Source organism: Notamacropus eugenii, chromosome 6 (assembly GCF_028372415.1).
Source record: "Notamacropus eugenii isolate mMacEug1 chromosome 6, mMacEug1.pri_v2, whole genome shotgun sequence".
Lineage (NCBI taxonomy): Eukaryota > Metazoa > Chordata > Mammalia > Diprotodontia > Macropodidae > Notamacropus > Notamacropus eugenii.
The window spans coordinates 40,158,152-40,180,885 of NC_092877.1; the positions used below are offsets into that span (position 1 = coordinate 40,158,152).

The window sequence follows — 22,734 nt, forward strand, 5'->3', positions numbered from 1 at the left end:
ATGTTTTCAATCCAGATTTAAATTGAATACATAAAACAAGGGAAGGGGGATGCAATTTTAATTTTAAAAAATGAAAACTTCAGCAACTTCTGATTTGGAGGCTCCTGAGTGGGAAGAAGCTGAGACATTCCCTCTTCTCGGACAGGGGAGACAGAGGGGGGTCTTTTCTCCAGCAAGAGACCAAGATAGTCTCCTACCCTATTATCCCCTCTAAATGAGGGAATTGTAGCTCAAGGCAGAAAGCTGAGAGAGTCCTGAGAGGGAGGGGAACACGGCTGGTACTGGTCACTCACCAGTGCACTGACTCATTGAAAGGGTGTGCTAAGGCCAGTGGATGACTTCTACACTATCTCCACAATCCTCTTTTCCCCCTTATTTCCTCCTCCCTGACTATCTTAAGCAATGCACTTGGCCCTCACATATTTGGCATGGCTCCCAGAAGGTGTGCTGGATTTCAATCCCCTCTATATGGGGTCAGGGGGAAAGCTTGGGGCCCAGCATGATCACCATCCAGGACTCTCTGAGTTCATGGCATTTGGGTCCTCCATAGTTCCTGTGTTAGGGAGCTAATGGAAACCTAGAAGCCTATACAGCCTGCTCTGCCAAGCAGTAAATCTGCAGTTTGACTTTGATAGCTGACAGCAAACTCCACCTTCAAGCAAAAAGTGAAATGTCAATAAATCTCACATCACTGACCCATAAATCCTATCCATCTTGTTAAGCACCACACGCTGCCAGCTCAGGCCTTACCTTAGACTGAATACCAAGTGCATTCTCACGGGACTAAGACTTCATAACATTTATAAGCTAGTCTACAAGTCAATGGGGGAGTGGGGAAACGCAGCCACGAACGATGATAAAATGAACAAACAGTATTACAGAGGGATATACATGCTCAAGTGAATGGAAGTCTATATACATTATACACAACCAACTTCTCTCTTTCTCTCTCTGATCAGTTGGATGTAACCAGCCTTTACCCTAGCCCCAGCTTCCACACTGCCCTTCCGACCCAACTCAGGACATCTTCATCTTTTTTCTGCGTCAGGAAAGTTATACCTAGAATTAAAACTTCGATCCCTTTCACCAAGTTCCAGAGCAAGTGCATAGTGATACCATGGAAAGTGGCCAGATTGTAATAATAGCCTGGGCTGGAGGCAGGAACCATAGAGGTTGGAGAAGATACATGAGATCCTCAAATGGTCATGGCAACTTTGTTTGAAAAATTCCAGTGAGGAGAACCCACTATGTATCCATAGAACTGTATACTCAACCCTAACGTCCCTCCTGGGCTGCGGTCTCACATTCCCAACTGTCGTTTGGTTCTCTTGAATTGGACATCCCACAAGACATCACAAACTCAAAATGTCTAAACAGAATTCATTATGTTCCCTCTCTCCTCTTCACCCAAATCTTCCCCTCTTCCGAAATTCCTTATTACTGTCAACAGAAGAAGCATCCTCTCAGCTGCCCATGCTCATGACCTTGGTATCTTCCTCAACTCCTCTCTCATATTTATCCCACATATCAAATCTGTTGCCAAGTCTTGTAGTTTCTACCTTCACAACATTTGTCTTCTGTGTCCCCTTCTATTCACTCCTGTTCTTGACACAAAAAGGGAAAGGTTTTCAAATAGCTCAGTGAGTCAACTAAGTGAGCAAATTTGAGCTCAGGCTACATTAAGAAGGCATAACTTCCAGGAATAAGGAAGTGATCACCCCACTGTACTCTGTCCTGATCAGACAACACCTAGAACACGGGTTGAGTACTGGATATCACACTTTATGAAAAACATTGAGAAGCTGAAGGAATTCCAAGGTGGGCAACCAGGATAGGAAAGGGTCTCAAGATCATACCACAGGTTTTAGCTTAAGGACCTAGGAATGTTTTTCCTGGAAAAGAAAAGACTCATGGGTGGGGATGGGAATGATATGTGTTATTTAAGCCTCTGAAATGCTGTTTCATGGAAGATTGATTACATGTTTTGCTTGAATACAGAGGGCAGAGCACAAGCTCTAGCAAGGGAAAATATGCATACTGTTAGAGCTCTCTGAAATAGACTGAGGTTCAAATGAATCTGAGAACGAGGAAAAGGTCATATATGAACAAAAATATTTTTAGTTGCTCTTTTTTTCAGTAGCAAAGAATTGGAAACTGAGGAGTTGCCCATCAACTAGGGAATAGCTAAGTTAGACATGGTAGAAGAACATATTAGAATACCATTGTGTCAGAAAATACTAAAGGGACAGTTTCAGAGAAACCTGGGAAGAATTGTATCAACTGACGTACAGTGAAGTGACTAGAACCAGAAGAACAATTTCCAGAATTGTAAAGACAAAGAATTCAGGAACTCTGATCAATTCCATGGCCAACCACAATTCTGGAGGACTCAAGCTGGAACACGCTCCCCAGGTCTGAGCTCCTCAAGGCAATGTCTTTTGCACTTAGCATTGCGCCTGAGACATAGTATTTAATAAACGCTTATTAATGGGCTGACAGGTGATAGATTCAGAATGTAGACTGAGATATTTTTATTTGGACACAGTCAAGGTGGGAATTTGTTAGCTTGACTTAAAACATTTGTAACAGGGATTTTTGTTGTCTTTATGTGAGGGGTGGAGGAGAGGTGAGAGGGGCAGAAGATGGATTTTCATTTATTAAAAAAATAAAATTCAGCTTTCAAAAGCAAATGGGGTTGTCTTGGAAAAGCAGAGGGTCCCCCCCCTCACCTAAGATCTTTAAGCAAAGGATGGATGACCTTTGTCAAGGATGTCCCTGCATAATGCTTTTTTTTTTCCACATACAGATTGGACTAGATGGCTTAGGAAACCTCTTCCAACCCAGGAATTTGAATTCAGAAGCAGAAAATCAAAAAGGCAAGGACTGCAGAAGAGAGTAACTTAAGTAGAGCAGATCTAGATGGTGGTGCCTGAGTTATCTGGCGGAGCTATGGCTAGCAATGGCTGGAAAAGGTCTCCATTCAATAAATATTTGTTGGGTCCCTGAAGCTGGGCATGGTGGTTGATGATGGAAATATGCAGATGGACAAATGGAAATGGAGGTCAGAACCTGGAAGATTCACAGGTATGAAAGTATAGTAGCAAATGGTGCTATATTTCACTCTGAATTACACCTCCAGCAAAGACCTATTGCCTCAAAGAATTTTCATTGCTTTGCTCAATTCAGAAGGACTAGAGACTCCAGAAAATACTGCTTTCCTTCTTCATTGCTAAGTTGAAAGAAGGATTCACTTTCACATTTCAGATTATAGCTTTCAGCTAAAAGAGCAAGAAAGCCAATGCTTCTGAATTCAGAATAAAGACAGGTGGTTATGCATAAGCACACATGTGTTAGAGAAGCCAGGGAAAAAAGTTTTAGTGGAAGTTTAGCTAATTCTTATATTGGTACTTGAAAAGAAGAATTAGATGCTCACAAGACCTTAGCCCAACACAAAATGATTTGTGAGTTGTAGGGAGGAATCAACAATCAGTAAGCATTTATTAAGGGCCTACTGTGTGCCAGGGACTATAGTAGACACCTGGGATGCAGTAAACCAATGTTTACTTCTCTTGAAGTAACATTCTCTTGAAGAGACACACACATGAATTTTGTCCTTGTTCTTCAGTCGAGTCCAACTCTTTGTGACCCCATTTGGGATTTTCTTGGCAAAGATACTAGAGTGATTTGCCATTTCCTTCTCCAGCCCATTTTTTTATAGATGAGGAAACTGAGGCAAACAGGGTTAAATTACTTGTCTCAGGTCACACAGCTACTGTCTGAGGTCGGATTTGTACGGAGGTCTTCCTGACTTAGGGCCCAGTCCTCTATCCAGTGCATCACCTAGCTGCCCAACGTATGAATATATAAGTATGAAGAAAATATACCCAAGGTAATTACTTAGGGAAGTACCAGCAGTTGAGGACATAAAAAAAGGATTCATGTAAAAGGAAAGAATTAATCTGTGTTTTGATAAAAATTAGATATGCTAACAGGCAGGCATGATGAGGGAATGCATTCATTATAAGAACAAAGCACAGGCTCTGCAAAGGTCTGAAGGGGGGAGATAAATTGTACATGAGGAATACAAGATGGCCAATTTGACTGTAATACAGAGTAGGGGAAGGGGAGCACAGAATAAAATCTAGAAAGATAAGTTGAGGCCTTGTTGTGAAGGGTTGCCAAATGGGAATTTGTATTTGATCCTAGTAATAAGAGAGGTACTGGAATGTATTGAGCAGGAGAATGATGTGGTCAGATCTTTTCTTTAGGAAGAGCCCTTTGGCAGCTGAGTGGAAAATGAACAGGATAAGGGAGAGACCTGAGTCAAGGAGACCAATTAGGAGGTGGGTCAATAACCTCATTTTGGATATGTGAAGTTAAAGGATCTCATGGACCATCCAGGTAGAGATGTCCACTGAGCAGCTGGACATATGGGACTGGAATTTAGGGGACAGATGGAGGCTTGAAATCATCTGAAGGGAGGTGATAAAAGAACCCATAAGGGTAGATGAAATCACCAAGAAAAAGAGTGTAGAAAGAAAAGAAAAAGGGCCCTTGAGGGCTGCAAATTTGCACAGGTTGGAACCCAAAAAGGCCAGAGCCCTATGCTGATCAGTAATAGAACTGGACCTGTAAATGGTCTCTATACATCTAGCCTGAGTGAGAGATGGAGTTGTAGACACAATGAAATGAAATAAAATAATTTATTTTTTTAAGAGATTAAAAAGGAGGAAGTTGTAACTTTTTTTTAGGTTTAGATTTTCATGAAATCTTTGTTATCATTTCAAGAAAACTTGCCATAAAAATGAAATTAGCCTTTATGGTCCAGGGGTAAAAAAGGAAGCAAGTAACCTTGCTGAGACAGTGACCTGAGGGAGATACCATGGATGCTGAGAGAAGGATGATTAAATACTAAAATGAAAGATTTGCTTTATGGGCAGGCAGAAAGACCACAAGGGGAGCGCAGACACTCAGCAAATAATTGAAAAATAATTCTGTGCTCAGTGCCATACACGAAAATTCCAGAGAAGAGTACATTTAGGCAGAAGTAACGAGACACAAGCCATCCAGCCAAATAATCCCCATGGGGGAAAGACTCAGCTATGCCAATTAGAAGAGAATAAGCCCTCCCATAACCAAAATAAATATTCCAGGAAGCCACTACCAGAGCAAGTCTCAAATTAGGAAGCAGTTTGGCATAGTGGACTGTTATTGTGTGTTTCAGTCATGTCTGACTCTTCATGACCCCATTTGGAGTTTTCTTGGCAAAGATACTGAAGTGGTTTGCCATTTCCTTCTCTAGCTCATTTTACAGATGAGGAAACTGAGACAAACAGGGTTAAGTGACTTGCCCAGGGTCACAGAGCTGAGGCCAGACTTAAACTCAGGTCTTCCTGACTCCAGGCCCAGAATTCTATTCACTGCACCACCTAGCTGCCCTGGTATAGTGAGTAGGGGGTTGGCTTTGGAATCAGAAGACCTGGGATCCAATCTCAGTTTTTCTACTTCCTCCCTGTATGACCTTGGGCAAGTGACTTAACTTCTCTATGCCTCAATTTCATGTCTGTAAAATGGGCTCGATGGCCTCTGAGTTTACTTCCAACTCTAAAGTAGAGGTTCTTAACCTTCTCTATGTCATGGATCCTTTTGGCAGGTTGGGCAAACCTATAGACCTCTTCTCAGATTTAACTGCATAAAACAAAATTACAATAAATTAAGAAGTTCCTAGGCCCCAGGTTAAGAACCCCTGGTCTGGACCTAAAATCTTATATATACTTCTCCATGAACTGGAAGCAATATTTCATATCCCCCATATTGACAAACATGCAAAGAGCCCTTGGAGCAGATGATGGTTCTGGGGTAGCCATGCTATTCACCTACCATTGGGTACATATCTCAATGGGCCTCAGCTTGGTCCTCTGTGAAATCTGTATACCCCTAAGGTTCCATTCAGTTCTAACATTCTCCGAAATTCCCTGAAATGTGTATTGCTTTCCAGGGTTCATGACTTTGAGGAAAGATGCTGGAAAGACACCAGAAATCTGTTCCATATCTGGTTCATCTGCACAAAGTGCTTAGAAATGATAGACATCAATAAATTCAATTCAGTTTTTATAAGCCTAATGCTCAGTTGAAAAAAGTACTGAGCTAGATTTGGAGTTCAGGTAAGATACTATCTCTCCACTTATGAAGTTTATAATCTAATAGAGAAACACACTAGAAACACACATAGACATAGCATACACATGTAGTACATGTGTCAATGCACCTCCTGACATGAAAGGCCTGATTCACTTTAGAGACTTCTCATTTCTCTTACCCCCATCCAAAGGGAAACCAGAATTTCAATATCTAGGGCATACTCCCCACCCCTTATAAGCATTCAAGTTCACAAAGCTTCAAAATATATATACTGGTTTTATTTACAGAGAAAGGGCTTTTATCCAAGGCTAAGAGTCAAGAGAGCACCATGATACCTTTTCAATCTCCATGACCTATATGCTCTAGATGAGACCTAAAATAAGGGAAAGGACCCAGGGTTCATTACTTTACCTAAGTGCTCTCTGTGTTCATGTTCTTTTGCCAAGCGTCTATATTCTACCTCTCTACTGACTCTAGTTTTAGTTCTGGGTAGGTGTCATGGGTCCTCATTAGTATCATTGTTCTATGTTTTACTTTCATGCTCCCTACAGCTTTCCATCCCAGGAGATGACACCAGCTCTTAAGTGGATGGCAGAAGTACACTCTCTTGGCTACCAGCATTGCAACTCTTTCAGCCCGTGGGAAATGGAATGCTTTTGATCCATTTAAATGATCTGTTGCTTTACTCAGAACCCGCCAGACCCACCCTACAGGCAAAGGTTCTCTTCAGGTGGCTACAGAAATACCTTTCTTCTAGGTGAGCTCAGAATGAGTACACTCTGTTTACTTCCTACCTCTCCAAGGGCCTTAGAAATTTGCCTTCAGTTTAGTCAACAACTTCCATTGAGTTTGGGGGTTCAAAGTAACACTCCTCCTCATTCTCTCCATTTGCCTTTTCATTCACTTTTATTTTTCTTTCAGGATAACTGGGTTGGACCACATACATTATCCTGGGCTACTTCCTGTAGCTCTCTAAAAAGGAGGTGTGAAGAACATAATGAAAATTCTCCAGGGTAGATATCTATGCCAAGGAGAAAGGATCTGCAATACAAGCGTGAGGAGCTTGCATCAAGAAAGGAGACTTTTGGAGTCCCTGACAGACAGCATTATGTGATATGTAGAGAGGTATTAAGAAAATTTGTTCGCAAATCTGTTTGTCTCAGTTTCTTCATCTGTAAAACGGAGATGACAATAATAGTATCCACCCCCCAGAGTTGTAATGAGAAATCAAATGAGATAATATTCGTAAAAAAATTTAGCATAGTGCCTGGCACATAGCAAGTTGTTATGTAAATGTAATGGTGATAATGGTGATCGTAATGATGATGATGGTGATGGTGATGATGGTGGTGATGGTAATGATGTGTGGTTGTGGAGGGAAAGCTATCACTATCAGGAATGTCTGGGAAAGTGACATAGAGAAGGTGGCAGAAGAAGGGGCTTTAGAGAATGTGAAGGATTCAGTAAGCAGAGTCCCTGCTTCTGTATAGACTGCTACAACTAACAACCCCATGTGGAGGTCATTAGAAAGATCAAAGGGACCTTTGAGAACTGCTGGTTCATCACCTTTATTTACAAATGGGGAAATTAATGTCTCAAGAAGGGACCTGCTAAGGTCTGCAGTAAGTAGCCGAGGCAAGATTTGAACCAGGGTCCTCTGGACTACATACCTACAGCCCCTTTCCACTATATCAGTTAAGTCCTACAAGGGTAAGGAAAAAGCAGGATGAATTACCCCAGAGCTGCCACTCTCGGCACGTAGTTGGACTAAATGGCCCTTCCAAACTCTGACATTCGACAAATCTATGAGCCAGTTGCAAGGACAAGAAAGCAGAGGGTTAGTGAAATACAAAAACAAAGCATATCTGAGGCTGAGAACCAATGGATTGGACAGGGAAAAAAAAGCCCCAAAGGAGCCATATGAATTAGAAATTCGAGGAGTGCAGGTGGGGAAGATAAGCATCACAGTTGAGTTAAGCCAAAAAGGGGTGATAATTTTCCAACTGTGTTGGGAAACCTGGAGAAGCCAACAGAATGTACCCATTCACACCACACACAATGACCTGCTCCTGGCCCAGAGTCCTCCTTCACCACTCAATGACTAGAAGGCTGACCTAAAATTCTGAACAGTGAACTAAAACACAGTCTCTGGGGACACTGGAGACACTTGACCCAGAGACAAGTGAAGGTGTTCAGGCAGGGTTGGACAGTTTACCATTAAGGCTTGTCCTCAAAGGAGCCAACAGCCTTTACAGGGCTAATGTTCCAAGCAGGAAGGCACCTTAGGAGTCATCCAATTCAACATTTCTCCTTCTGCAGATAAAGAAACTGAGGCCAAGAGAAGGGGAGTGATTCGGCTAACAAGTAAAAGCATCAGGATTTGACCCAGGGTCTTCTCCTCTCCATCACATACTACCCTGACTTTGATCCCAATAGGCAAAGAAAAGTGTTAGTACAGGCACTGAATTATAGCTAAATAAATCAAACTCTTCAGATTTCTTCTTTATACTTAACAGTGGGGACTCATTAGCCAGAATGGTATGAGTTTAATGAAGTCATTTGTTTAATTAAGGGGATAGATATTAGATCTGTGATTTCACTGGTACAGGGGTAAGAAAGCCACCTCCACCAATTCAGGTCAGCACCTTTTCTACAACCTCCCTGGCTCATACAGCCAACATTGGTCAGAGGTAGAGTTTGAACCCAGATATTCCTGGCTCTGGAACCAATCTTCTATCCACTATACACCACAGGTATCAAACAGGAGTTCAGTCAAACTCCCAAGTGTTACCTATACCAGATTAAAACCTAATTAGGAAATGTTTAGCAAAATAAATATATAAATTTAGCAAAAAATATATAAATATAAACATAGATGTTAATTTGTGGGTTTCTAAGTCAACGTGAAGCCCATAGGGATCCCTAGTTGAGTGTGACGCACTGGCTCTTTAATTAAGAAGCACATTAATACAGTTTGGAAATGGAAAGAAGACCTTGGAATCATAGGGCCTGTGTTGTATAATCCTGACTCTGCCACTAACTCTTTGTGTGGCCTTCGGCAAGACATTTTATTTCCCTGAGACTCGGTTTCTAGGAAGACAGGTAGATGTCTGCCACAGTAAAGAGCAGGCATTGGATTTGGAGTCAAGAAAACCTGAATTCAAATCTTGCCTCAGACGCTCACTAGTTACGAGACGCTGGGAAAGTTATTTACACTTGCTCAGCCTCCATTTCCTCATCAGTAAAATGGGGGTAAATAATAGCTCTTACCTCACAAGAGTGCTGGGAACAAATGAGACAATGTATATAAGTGTTGTGCTAACTTTAAAGCACTCTATAATGCCAACCGTCACCACCATCATCACCGTCATCGTCATCATCCATCATCGTCATTATAGCTCCATCCACAAAACGGAGATAAGGAATGTTTGTACTACTTCCCTCACGGGGCGGTAGCAGGGAAGTGGGCTGTAAGCCACAAATGGCTGTAGGAAAGGGAGCTGTCGTTTTCATCCTGAGGTTGAAAGTCCACCATCTAAAGCCCACAACTAAGCATGTCTATTAGCAAGGCCTTCTTGCCTGTATCAGTATGGACTGCTTCTTGTCCCAGGAAAACAAAGTAAAGGGAAGCATGATGTGTCTGAATACATTTAGCCCTACCAAGAAGCATCTGCACTGACTTCCTTACCTTAGGAAAAATGACTAAACAGGGATGGTGCTGTCCAAACGGTGAGTGTCCACATATAAGTCACTATTTATTCCAAGATAATCTGCTGTCTCTAAGAGCTGCTGTTCAGAGACACAGTGCCTTCCAGGGGCGAGGCGCCGCACTAAAAGGCAGCAGAGACATATTCAACACAGCAGTGTGCTTAGGATAACAATGAAGGAAGGCCTGGGGACTATCCTCTCCCTGACTGAAAGGAAGGGGAAAGATCTCAGATGTACTCAGATGTTTAAAAATTCTTTTGAGTCAAAGGAGAGAGAACTCACTCACAGTCTGCACCAATACACAAAACAGCTTCTGAAATTCTCCTTCCAATTCATGTGTATTTCCTTGGCCCATCCTTGGATTAGGCATCCTGTTGGGATGCAGAAATAATGGAAGAAAGGCATGGGGTCCCTGGTCTCAACAATATTTAACTATAATTGGGGAGAAAAATCATCCAATATAAGAAAGAATTAAATTAGAGGCCATTGCATTTGATGGTAAGAGGCAAACCCGAGACCACAGGGGTACCACCAGCAGATAGGCATCCAGAGAGACAGACAGACAGAGAGACAGAAAAAGAGGGAGGAGGGAAAAAGATTATATACATATATATATATATATATATATATATATAGAGAGAGAGAGAGAGAGAGAGAGAGAGAGAGAGAGAGAGAGAGAGAGAGAGAGAGAGAGAGAGACAGACAGAGACAGAGACAGAGAGACAGAGAGAGACAGAGAGACAGAGAGACAGAGACCCAGACAGAGAGAGAGAGACAGAGACAGAGAGAGAGAGCGCAGGAGAGATTCTCTGCAACTAGGCTTAAGGTACCCCATCTTCTCAAACTATGGCTCATCTTTCTCTGTGATCCTTAGACAGGTGCTCTGAGAATCCTGAATTTCTACCCTTTGTTTTCTGTTTGTGCATCCCACTAATCCCCATGAGCCAGAGAGAGAAAGTTTTATTATATACCACATGGGGACTCTTCCTGACCATAAGATAAGTCTATTCATTTCCTTTCCAAATTAACATTCCATAACTAACCAAGAATCTGAGTGATAAAACTGTCATTTCCCAGAAAAGAAGTTTCCAAAAGGCAAGGAGCCCAAGTTTCTCATTCTGGTGATATGGCTGGTGCTGGGGATCATCATGGTTTCAGTTTTGGTTTTTTTTTTCTATAGAACCCACCTTTTTTTGTTGTTATTCTTAGAAAAGCATGCAAATACCCATCACTCCCTCTACCCTACCACCAACATCACACCCTTGACCAATGGGCTCCTGAGTGAAGCACAGTTAATCCCTGCTCCTTCCACTTTTATTTGGTGGAAGGAATTTGATAAGGCTGCAGTATCAGTAAAGGAGTATCCCTCTGAATGCTAATTTCCCTAATGACTTCTGCAGAAGGTGCAATATGCCCTGGTCTCTGTGCAGAATCAACAGCATTCTCCACCTCTGAAATCCTACCTGGCCCAGTCAGTACCACGGCGAGCCACAGGACGCTGCCCTGTTCCTGACATCAACAACCAAAGGCCCCCAAGTTTCTTCCAAGAGAACATCACATTGGTGGGTTGTCATGCATATTCCAGAAAACATAGCCCATGGATGGGACCCAGGTCCTCTGCAGTGCCACCAAGGCCTAGAGGAGAGAGTGTGTGGATTTAAAATCCAGGAGATGAGATTTAGGTTAGATCCAAGGAAGAACTTCCTGACAGAGGGTTCAGTCCTGGAAAGATTTTCTGATTACTTAAATTTCACTATGGCGTCACAAGTGACTGATTGCATTGTCAGCCAGGAAACTCAGCAGGGAGGGAGGAGTCGCTTGGCATAATGGTAACTGAGGGCCCTCTGAAAGAAAGCCAGGGATGGCTGGGGCTACAGATTTTTCTTCTTTTTTTTTTATTTTTGTGTTTATAGCACAGAGAACAGCCTGCCTGTTCTATAGCACATCGAAAAATATCAGTGCAATAAAGTCATTTTGTTATACAGCCATTGTACCCAGACTCAAGCTTGTCTTTGCCAAAGAAAATGTATTGTGATTTCCCAAATGGCTGAACTCCCATGCTCTCTTCCAGTGAACACTGCTCATCGATACATTACTTCCAACCTAGAAGGCATGGTACTTTCCCCTTCTAAGACGCATAGGCATTTTATTCCCAGAGCCAGGCACTCACTTCTCATCAAATTCTGAGGCACAGAAATGAGTCTGAAAAGCAAGAGAAGGAGTAAAACGAACCCTGAATTCTGCAAAGAGCCAAATTCTTTTCACTGAAGCCTAAACATCATTTAACTGCAAGATTAGCTGATTGCAGAGAAGTCACATCCTCAGTCAAAACCTTCAGTACAAACCAGCAAAGAGATCCAACCAGGGAGCTGGAAGGTATTGAAAGGTCATTGATCCCAGATTCCAGCACTCTAACTTTATTAATAAAGAAATTGAGGCCTGGAGAAAGTGAGTAATTCACCAATGGTTACAAAGAGAGGAAATCTCAAAGCTTGGATTTGAACCCAGATCTTCTGTCTTCAAATATAGCGCTCTGGATCACTACAATGCCACTCAAACAATTTCCAAACATCACCTAGGCATGTACTCCAGGAACTACTCCAGCACCTGCCATATCATCAGGATGAGAAACTTGGGTTCCCTGCCTATTTCACCTTTCTTTCCTGGGAAAAGAACCCAAGTCAGTATAAGGTATGCCATCATGACAGCCAATCAAGGAACATTAGAGCAGGAAGCATTATGATAATCAGCCCCTCTCCAACTCCTCCAAGTCTAAACATGCCTATATAACATGGTGTCTGGTGTCTTCACCATTCTGGTTGCCATCTTCTGACAAGCTAGAGCTTATCAACAATGCGGAGCTGAGAACTGACCACACAGTACTCCAGATGGGATCTGGCCAGCCATATATGCATTATATATGTCATGTATTTATATATAACATTTACATATGCCATATAGCTTATGTGATTTCTGGCCGCTTTGTAGCATTGCTGATTCATAAGAAATTCACAGTCCAAATCTTTTCCCCTGAATTGCTATCTAGCCACGTCTACCCCTAAATCTGTGTGTGTGTGTTCGTCCTTTGTTGCCAAAGAAGACCATGCCATCAGAGAAATGATGACATGACTTGCACTTGACTTTGTTTTGAGTGAGGAAGGGTTGGGTAGGTCACCAGCCTCACTTCTCCTCCAGAGCCATCTGAATCTAGTGACTAGATATTCATCAGGATGACTGGAGATGACCCAATATGAGGCAATTGGGGTTAAGTGACTTGTTCAAGGTCACACAGCTAGTGACTATCAAGTGTCTGAGGTGAGATTTGAACTCAGTTCCTCCTGACTCCTGCACTGGTGCTCTATCCACTGCATCACCAAGCTGCCTCCAAATCTGTACTTGGATTAAAAAAATCAACTCTATGTAATTGGAAGATTATATACATATATATATATGTATATACACACACACATATATACATATATATACATATATATGCCCAATACCTTTCATCTCATTAAATATGACATATCATTCTAGTACATCAAGATCTTTTTGGATCCTAGCTGGAACTTTGTTGCTGGTCTTGTCCCATTCTTTTCAGTCATGTCTGACTCTTTGTAACCCCTTTTGGGGCTTTCTTGGCAAAGATATTGGGGTGGTTTGGCATTTCTTTCTCCAGCTCATTTCACAGGCAAAAAAGGCAAAGTGACCTGCCCAGGGTCGTACAGCTAGTAAGTGTCTGAGGTCAGATTTGAGCTCAAGAAGATGAGTCTTCCTGTGTCCAGGCCCAACACTCTATCCACTGCACCACCTAGCCGTTTCTACATACACCCCTTTTCTGGGAACCCTGCTTCCTGTCCCTCTTTCACTCACCAGCCTAGTGAATATACCACTAAGTATCTTTTGAAGCCAAACAATGGGCCCTTAAGTGTCCATTTGAGAAAAATTATATGTATTAGAAAAAGGTGCCTATCTAAGCTGTAGACCTCCAAGATCTCTGTCATGGATTCTTTACTCAGAATTACGTTTCTAAATAGTTAGAAGTAAATGAAAATGAAGATACCATTTTTATCCCATCCACATTCACAGACCTGTCCCCCTCCCCAAATCTGAGGTCCTTGGATCCCATGTTAAGAATCCTGCTCCATACCAAGGAAAGGCTTCATTCTGACTTAGTCACATAGGGAAGAGGAGGAACCTACAGCATTCTAAAGCTTAGCAAGTCTTTCACACACATTACCTCTTTTGATCCTCACAGTTCTTAAAAGAGAACCTTAAAAGATTCTCCCTACTTTCCCCAGAGAGGTCGACTTGCTCAGGGTCACACAGCATCTGAAACAGAATTCAAAGTCATCTTCCAGCCTCCATCAGCTCCTCCACACTGCCCTTTCAACCTACCTCCTCAGTGGTAGGACCTGACCTAATTTTTCCATCCAGTCTTCTGATCTTTTTAAACTGATTGATTCTTAACTGGCTTAGGAAGGACTCCGATTCCAGGTACTATCCCTCTCTGCTCAAGATCTTCCCATCTAGCCATACTTGTCTAGGAAGGAGAGCTCCTTCTAATTCCAGATATGGTTAAGAGTTCTTGACATTCAGGCCTGAACTTATCTAGCCAACCCCAAGGTAGTGGTGGCAGGAGGTGGGGAGTGGATGCTAGAACTCACATCTCAACTGTACATTCACATTGGCCATGTGTAAATTCCCTGGGGATGCTTCTATTCATCAATGCATTTACATTTTTGTACAGCTGTCACAATAAGGCAAGCTAGGTGGCATGGTGCTAGATCTGGAGTCAGTAAGTCCTGAGTTCAAATCTAGCCTCAGATAGTTCCTGGCTTCATGACCCTGGTCAAGTCACTTGCTCTGTTTGCCTCAGTTTCCTCATCTGCAAAATGGGAGTCATAATAGCACACACCTCCCAGAGTCATTGTGAAAAAGTGCCTTGTAACCCTTAAAGTAACGTATAAATGCTAGTCATTATTATTAAATAGTCTTTTTACCTAGTGTGCTCAGGTAGGTCTGTCCAGAGCAAGTCAAACCAACATGGCTCCTGTCCTCTAGAAGCTCACAGCTGTAGCTAAGCCAAGTCAGAGTTCCTAAGATAAGATCGTTTCACTCACCACTCACCAGAAGGCACATTCTCTGAAATCCTATCAGAACCAGCCCTTAAATTAGCCAGCTCCCGTGGCAACCTAGCAATCCTGCCAGGTCTACCTCTCTTTCAGCCAGGTACTTGGGGCAAGATCAGATCACACTCTAAGGAGGAGCCAGAACCTCAGCAGGACAGGAGAAGATGGAGCTCTGAACATATCTAAGTTGCCCCTGGTCGATTTGGCCAGAAGGGACGAGCTGGAGGGAGCATAAGCCCCTTTGGAAAAAAGCCAGCTTGCTGTGGCCGTATGGATGACAGCATAGCCAGACATTTTTACATTCCACCAGCAGAAAGGATCCTTGACAACTTGACACCTTGAGATGCCATTATAACTTTATCCTAAAGCTTCCAAAGAATTCTGTTTCCCAAGGGGTGGCTTGGGTGGGGGTGGAAGGAAGAAGAAGGAGGGAAGAAGTAGAGGGAAGAAAGAAGGGTGGAAGGGGAAAGAAAGAAGGAAGAAAGGAAGAAAAGAGATGGCAGAAAAACAGATAAGGGGGAGAATAGGGAAGAAGAAAGGAGGGGAGAGGGGGAAAAAGGGAAAAGAGAGGAGAGGGGGCTAGAGAGAAAGAGGGAAGCAGAGGGCAGGAGAGGGAGAAAGGTGGGGGGCTAGAGGGAAAGACAGAGGCAGGGGGAAGGAGAGAGGCAAAATCTAGAAGGAGCTAGGGAGCGTAGGAGAGGGAAATGGGGGACCTAGAAGAAAAGGGAAGTGATGGGACAGAAAACGAAAGAGGAGAGAAGAAAAAGGCAGAGGGAGGTGGAAGGGTTTGAGGAAGGGAAAAGGCAGAGGGGGTAAATATGTGTGGTAAACAAACAAAAAAAAGGCTACACAGGATGTAAGTGGAACATAGAACCAAAATCCAGCATTCCATGAAGGGGGCAGGGGACCTCAAAGCAGCTAGGGAGAGGAAGCCTGCAGCCTCATTCCCTTACTCTAAGAAGTATGCAATCTCTAATGAAGGCAAAGGAGGCTACTGGAAAAATTTGCACACATTTGCCCCACTGTTCAAGAATCCTGTAACAATTATAATGGTAAAGACAACAATGAAGACTAGATCTATTATTTCAGTCTATAGTATATAGCAACACATAGTAAATTCCTAGATGTGGAAATTCTCACTAGCACCTGTCTTTCAGCATCATTGTAAAGATTAAAAAAAAAAACATTTTGAGTCAAGTAGGTGGCACAATAGATGAGAGCACTGAACTCCGGTTCAAATCCACCCTCAGAAAATAGTGGTGTGACCCTGGACAAATCACCTAACCCCTATGTGCCCCAGTTTCCTCAGTCATTAGAAGGCACCAACCCCCAGAATTGCTGAAAGGATTAAATGAGATAGTATTTGTAAAGAGCTTGGTAAGTGTTTAATTTTGTTTGTTCCTTTTCCGCAGTCTACGGGTTTTAGAGGCTTGCCTAGAAAGTCACTTGCCCAGGATCAGCGAGGATACATCAGAGGCAGGACCTGAACTCAAATCTGACTGGGTCTGAAGCCAGCTTTCTGTCCCCTATCCCACACCACCTCTCTGTTGTTAGTTAATGACAGGCTATGGTATCATCATCGTCATTATTATGACTGACATAATATACCACTTTCAGGCTTACAAGTGCCTTGCAGGGGCTGCGAGGGTGTGTGGTAGATAGAGTACCAGACTTGGAGTCAGGACCCAAGTTCAAATCTGGCCTCAGACACTTACTAGTTGTGTGACCCTGGGCAAGTCACTTAACCCCGATTGCCACCCAAAAAACCAACCAAACAAAAAAACCACAAGTGCTTTGCACACATTCTCTCATTTAAGCCTCAGGATATATAACAGGAATTTTCATCCCCATCTTACAGATGAAGACCCAAGACTGCTGCCCAAATCACAACATGAAGAGTTATCCTCTGTCTGCCCTCCTGGATATAAAACAGATGAACTCAGATTATGGGAGTTAGGTTATCTCCAGGAATTCTTAACCATGGGCCTATGAACTCTGTGTGTGTGTGTGTATGTGAGAGAGAGAGAGAGAACATCTAACTGTATTTCAATATAACTGATTTCCTATGTCTTTATAGTAACATATAATCCTGTGTGTTATATTTTATGTATTTAAGAACATTACTCTGAGAACAAGTCCATAGTCTTCCCGGGACTGTCAAAGGGCTTCCTAATTCAAAGAAGGTAAAGAATCCCCCTTCTAGGCCCTCTTTTAGAGAGGAAGAAGCTGAAGCCAGAAGCAAAGGTGCTTGCTCAGGATCACAGACCTGGAAAGGGCGGAGCCAGTGGAGAAAACACAACCCCACTGATCTCCTGCCAGGAAGAAGGAATGAGGGGTCCCCATGCTCTAATTAAGCCATGAGGTAAAGTGACCCCACTTCCAAGAAGGACATCCTGCTACTGAGGCCCAGGGGAAAGTACTGCCCCTGTATGCCAGAATGACTGGGGAAATGACTAATTCTGGGAACTCGCTAGCAAGACCCCCCCTTTGCCTCTCCCTGGGACTGTCCATTTCCAGTGCAGCCCCGACATAACCTTGGCTCTTCAACCACTTCTGAAGGGCCCTGACTTTAGGGAGCAAAGCATGTTAGGGAAGTTGGGGGATAAGCTCGACCTAGGCCCCTCTCTTCCCCATTAGATGGGTACCCCATCTCTTCCCACACCCCCCAAGCCTGATCACTTCTCCTACCAGCAATAATGACTGTGAGAATCAAGAGAGATGGGAGAGGCCCAAGTGATTTACAAAACGAGGCGGTCTGAACCCTCTGAGAGCCAATGACTGTGACGATTTCTTCCAGGGGCATCTATCTCCAACAGGCCCATTCACATATTTATGCTGCCAGCCCTTTACTGAATCGTTATCGAACCCTCATACATGGTGCAGCCTTTTACGCCTGCTAATATGCCCCAAGGGTGATTAGAAGGACAAATTTGGTGTCTGGACCATAACTTCCTGCTAATAAACATGATCATCAGCGATCACGGTCTATATTCACCAACAGTCAGTTTTGGAAAGCCAAGAATCTCTTCCCTCGTTGAATCCCCCTCATTTCTCATATCTCCTTGAAACTAAGAGTTTTGCCCCTTCCCCAAAGCTTGTCTCCAGCCTATGAATCTTGAGGGGTAAGCAGCCACTGGAGTACTCCTGCCTGGAGGCCACGGGAGAAATGGGGGCAACTCCTCCAGAGGACGAGAGTCCAGCTCAATCCCAGCTGTGGGCTCTGGATCTCCCAGGTTCCAATCCTGTGGGCCTAGAATTTCCCTTCTACAAAGGGAAGAATAACAGAACAGACAAGCGTCTGCAAGCAGAAGGCACCCCAAAGAGAAGCAGCAGAAGGAAGACCCCTCTTCCATCACATTCCCACACAGGTCAAATTGTGAAATTCTGACTTGGCACATAAGGCAATGAGGGGGCTCTGGGCTTAGAATCCAGGAGATCTGGATTCCAATACAACCTCAGATGCTCCTTTAAATTCTGTCTGCCTCCGTTTCCTCAGATGTAAAATGGGCATAAAAAAGTGCTTGGAAAATGGTAGGTGCTTAATAAATGCTGTTCTCTTCCCCTTTCTTTTCCTACTAGGTATGTAGGCTCATCGGAGAGGTTTTCAGAAGCAATTGTGGGTAATTCAACAAATATTTACTAAGTGCTTCCAGTAGGCAAGGGACGGAGCTGGTAATAATTAATTAAAATGTTTAACATTAAAATATTTATTAAGCACCTGGTAAATATTTATGTGTCCAAGCACAGGGGATATAAAGACAACCTCAAGCAGGTTACAGTCTATGAGCGGCAGCAAACCCAAGGTAACTGGGGGGAAGAAAGGCAGAAGGACCTCCTCAACAACCTCCCTGCCACTGCGCTCCCTGACCTAACACCTGTGGCTGCCTGACAGTTCCTGACCCTAATTGGGCTTTCTTTGCAAAGACACGGGAGTGGTTTGCCATTTCCTTCTCGTACTCAGTTTACAGATGAGGAAAAGGAAACAAACAGGGTGAAATGACTTGCCCAGGGTCACACAACTAGCATCTAAAGCCAATTGGAACCCAGGTCTCAGGGCTGCAGGTTCAGCTCTACACCCTGTGCTCCCTAGCTGTCCAGATCTAATATCCACTCTCTATATATTTTGAATGTAGGGTTATTTGCCTGTGGTCCCCTTTTACACATTAGAATGTGAGTTACCTGAGGGCAGGGACTGTGGGTTTGCCCTTTTTTTCAATCTCCAGTGCCTGATACAGAGTAAACTCTCAGTAAATGTTTGTTGATTGACTCACTGTCCTCCTGAGATATCCAGGTCCTTTTAATCCACTCAGTTTTGGAATCACTGCCTAAGAGCTGCACTGAACTGATAACTGAGTCAGCAGGTACTTTCTGGTTCCAGACCATGATTTACATTCCATAACCCTGGTCACTCTGGGCCATATCCTGGCCAGACACTCTGCAGTTCTGGGAGTAAAACAGGGAAGGTTTTTTAAGAAAAGGGAAGGGAAGGGAGGCCAGGCACCAAGAGTTTCTTCCTAGCTGGAAGATGGGTGAACAGAATCTAGACAGAAATAGTGAGAAAGAATTTGGGATTACTCAGCAACCAAATTCAGTGAGAATATAGGTTCCATGAAGGAGTGGACAGTGCTCTGAGGGAGGGAAAGCTGGAACATAAGGGCACTGCCAGCTGGAAAGTTGTAATCCTAAAGGAGGGGGAAGGCCAGAGGGCAGCAAGTCTTAAATATTCAGACTTCTTTTGGTAAGCAGTAGGGAGCTCAACAGGCAGTCACCAGGCATTTATTAAGCACCTAATCTGTGCTAAAAATGTTAGGCAGGTCAGCTAGGCCTGACCCACAGACCAAGTCTTATCCAATATAACAAACAGAATCTATCCCATAACCTCTTCATTCCCTCCTGCTCTCCCCACAAGCCCACAAAGCCAGCCTCCTGTTCCCCCACTTTCACAGGGGCCACTCTTGTCCCCATAATTTCAGTGACCCCCTCTTTGCTGATGCCCCTTAATCCTATAATTCATCTGACTCAAGCCCCTGAGCTCTGTTACAGCTTTATCAAACTATGATACTAGCAGACATAGTCTTCTTTATTTCACAGAGAGGGGAAATGATTTGCCCAAGGTCATGCAACTGTTAAAGGCATAGATAAGACTAGGGCCCTCATTTTCTGTACCAGACTGACCCCAACAGTGGCCCTCCTCCTTCCTCTTCCTTATTCTCCCTCTTCCTTCTGCATCCTCCTCCTTCCTCATCCTCTCCCTTCATAAATACCCCCTTTCCAGCTTCTATCTACAGTCTCCCAGGGGCTCAGGCCCTCTTCTCCCACTAGCTGACAGCTAAAATGGTTCTAAGAGGCCCCAGAGGTCCCTTACCCTCTCTTCCCAAGGGCTTTTTTTTATTTCTTGATGGCAGAGGCAGCTCCAGCCCAGAATCAATGAATATGCAGCCACAACAAAGAGGTTGCAGAGGTGAGCCCGACGTTAGATGGCAGCCTTCCCATAATAGAAAGAGTATCTCTTTAGTAATCGGGTCCATCTCTCTGCTCTCAGAGCCCAGCATGCCATGGTAGCCCATTAGTGTAGCCCTCCATGGGCACAGGAGGAAGGCTTGTGAGAAGCCTCCACACACAGCTTCGTAGCTAGATGCAAAGATAAGCCCCCAAACAGGTCTCAACCACTCAGTTCCTAGGATTTGGGAGCTAGAAGGTAACTTCAATCCAAATCACTCATTTTACAGAAAAGGGGTATAGGGCCCAGAGAGGGAAAGAAACTTGCCTCAAGTCACACAGCTAAACAGATGGCCAAGCTGGGCTTTGGACCCCTCTCTAGCCATTATTCCTTCTTTCCACTAAGGCCACAATAGTTCATTTCTCTAAAACAGCAAGATCACTTTTTTTTTCCTGGAAGATAGTGGCTACTCTAGTAACCTGCAGATCAGGGTGAGCAACCAAATTCCAGCAGCCACACCCTCAAAAGGGAGGGAAGGGTGGTAGCTGCAGGCATGTGAGGCCGAGAGTTGGCTGGAGGAATGCCCTCTCCAAACTGGATTTCCAGGAAAGTCAGGCCAGGAACATGAGGGAGGGAGGGGGACAAAGGAAGGAAAGGCAGTCTCTTCCTTCCCTCCTCCCCTAGGCATACATACAAACTCCACTCTTAATGGCCCCAGTCACAATCAGAAATCCATCCACAGGCCACCTCTGGGCATTTTGTGGGGTAAGACACGATAGCTGCCCCACCCCACCTGCTGGACCAACACCAGTCAGACCTGAAATCTTACCCTTTCAGGCCCAACCCTCAGGATGTCTCCTACCTAGGTTACCAGGGATCTGGGTCTTCTGCCCAAAATTCAAGGCTGTAGGCTAAGGGCCCCAGCTTCTGCTGTCCTCTTTTGTCACGGAGACTGAAGCTGGCACAGAAACCCTCCTTTCCTGGCTGCCCATCCCCCAGCCACCCCACCAGGACATCCCTTCAAACCTAGCCTGCACCACCAGGCTGCCAATGAAAGTGCAGGGTCTTTCCACTTTTCAGGACCCCACCTAGAAAAGCCAGGCTCTATCAGGACCTGATCTCTGAACCCACCCTCTCTATCCAGCAAAGAACAACTGAATGGGTGGGAAGACAGAGCTTTGTTTCTTCTTCTCCAATCACTCAGGGCTCCCCCACACACATCTTCTAGACCTCCAAATTCAACCCCAAACAAAAGACTCCAGAGAAGGAAGGTCAGCTAATAGCAGCAAACTTAGGTCACTGTTCCACACACAGACATGGGATCACTCAGAAGGGCTCCCACTTAGGTGGGAGATGGGGAAGAAAAAAAAACCACACCTTGGGTTGGTTACTAATTGAGCTGGGTTGGGAGGCATGCCAGGGAGGTTTTCCAAAACGTTTACTGAACAAGTAGGTAGTATAAGCAATACAGCCTTGGACTCAGAAGCAGGAAGACCTGAGTTCAAATTTTGCCTCAAACACTCACTAGCTGTGTGACAATGGACAAATAATTTAACCTTTGTCTGCCTCAGTTTCCTCAGCTATAAAACAGGAATAATAATAGCAGTTACCTCCCAGGGTTGTTGTGAGGATGAAATGAGATAGCATAAGTAGAATGCTTTGTAAAACTTTAAAATGGTATAAAAATGATGGTCCTTATTATTCTGATGGTGGACAAAGTTTTGGAGGGGAAAAGGAAATGGATATGGCGGGGAGAGGAAGAACAGTTGTCCTGAATCACCATGGTGAATCTGAATTAGAGGACCTGACTTTAAATCTTGGCTCTGCTACTTAGTCATTAGTGAATTAATAAACATTTATCAAATGTTTACTATCCATCTGGCACTGTGCTAAGTGCAGGGGATACAAAGAAAGACAAAGGACAAATGCCTGCTCTCACTGTCAATAACTGGGCAAGTCATTCTCCTACTCTTTGCCTCAGTTAACCAACACTGATTAAACATCTGTGCCAGATACTATACTGGCAGCTAAGTGGTGTAATGGTTAGAATACAGAATCTGGAGTCAGGAAGACTTGAGTTCAGATACAGCTTCACTTACTAGCTGTATGATCCTGGGAAAGTCACTTAATCTCTGCCTGTCTCGATTTCTTCATCTGTAAAATGGGGATAATAATAGCACCCATCTCTGGGGCAAAGATGAGTTAATAATTATAATAATATATAATGACAATATTAAGTACATTATAAGCACTTAGTAAAGTGCCTGGAATACAGTAGATGCTATATAATTGTTAGGGTTAGTCAGGTGGCAA

At 43.7% G+C, this 22,734-nt stretch overlaps 1 protein-coding gene across 6 annotated transcripts in view; it reads right to left on the bottom strand.

The window, feature by feature from the left end:
* Nucleotides 1–22,734, bottom strand: part of PLEKHA7 (pleckstrin homology domain containing A7) — a 256,560-nt gene that overhangs the window by 128,282 nt on the left and 105,544 nt on the right. The gene's annotated exons all lie outside the window — the stretch shown is intronic.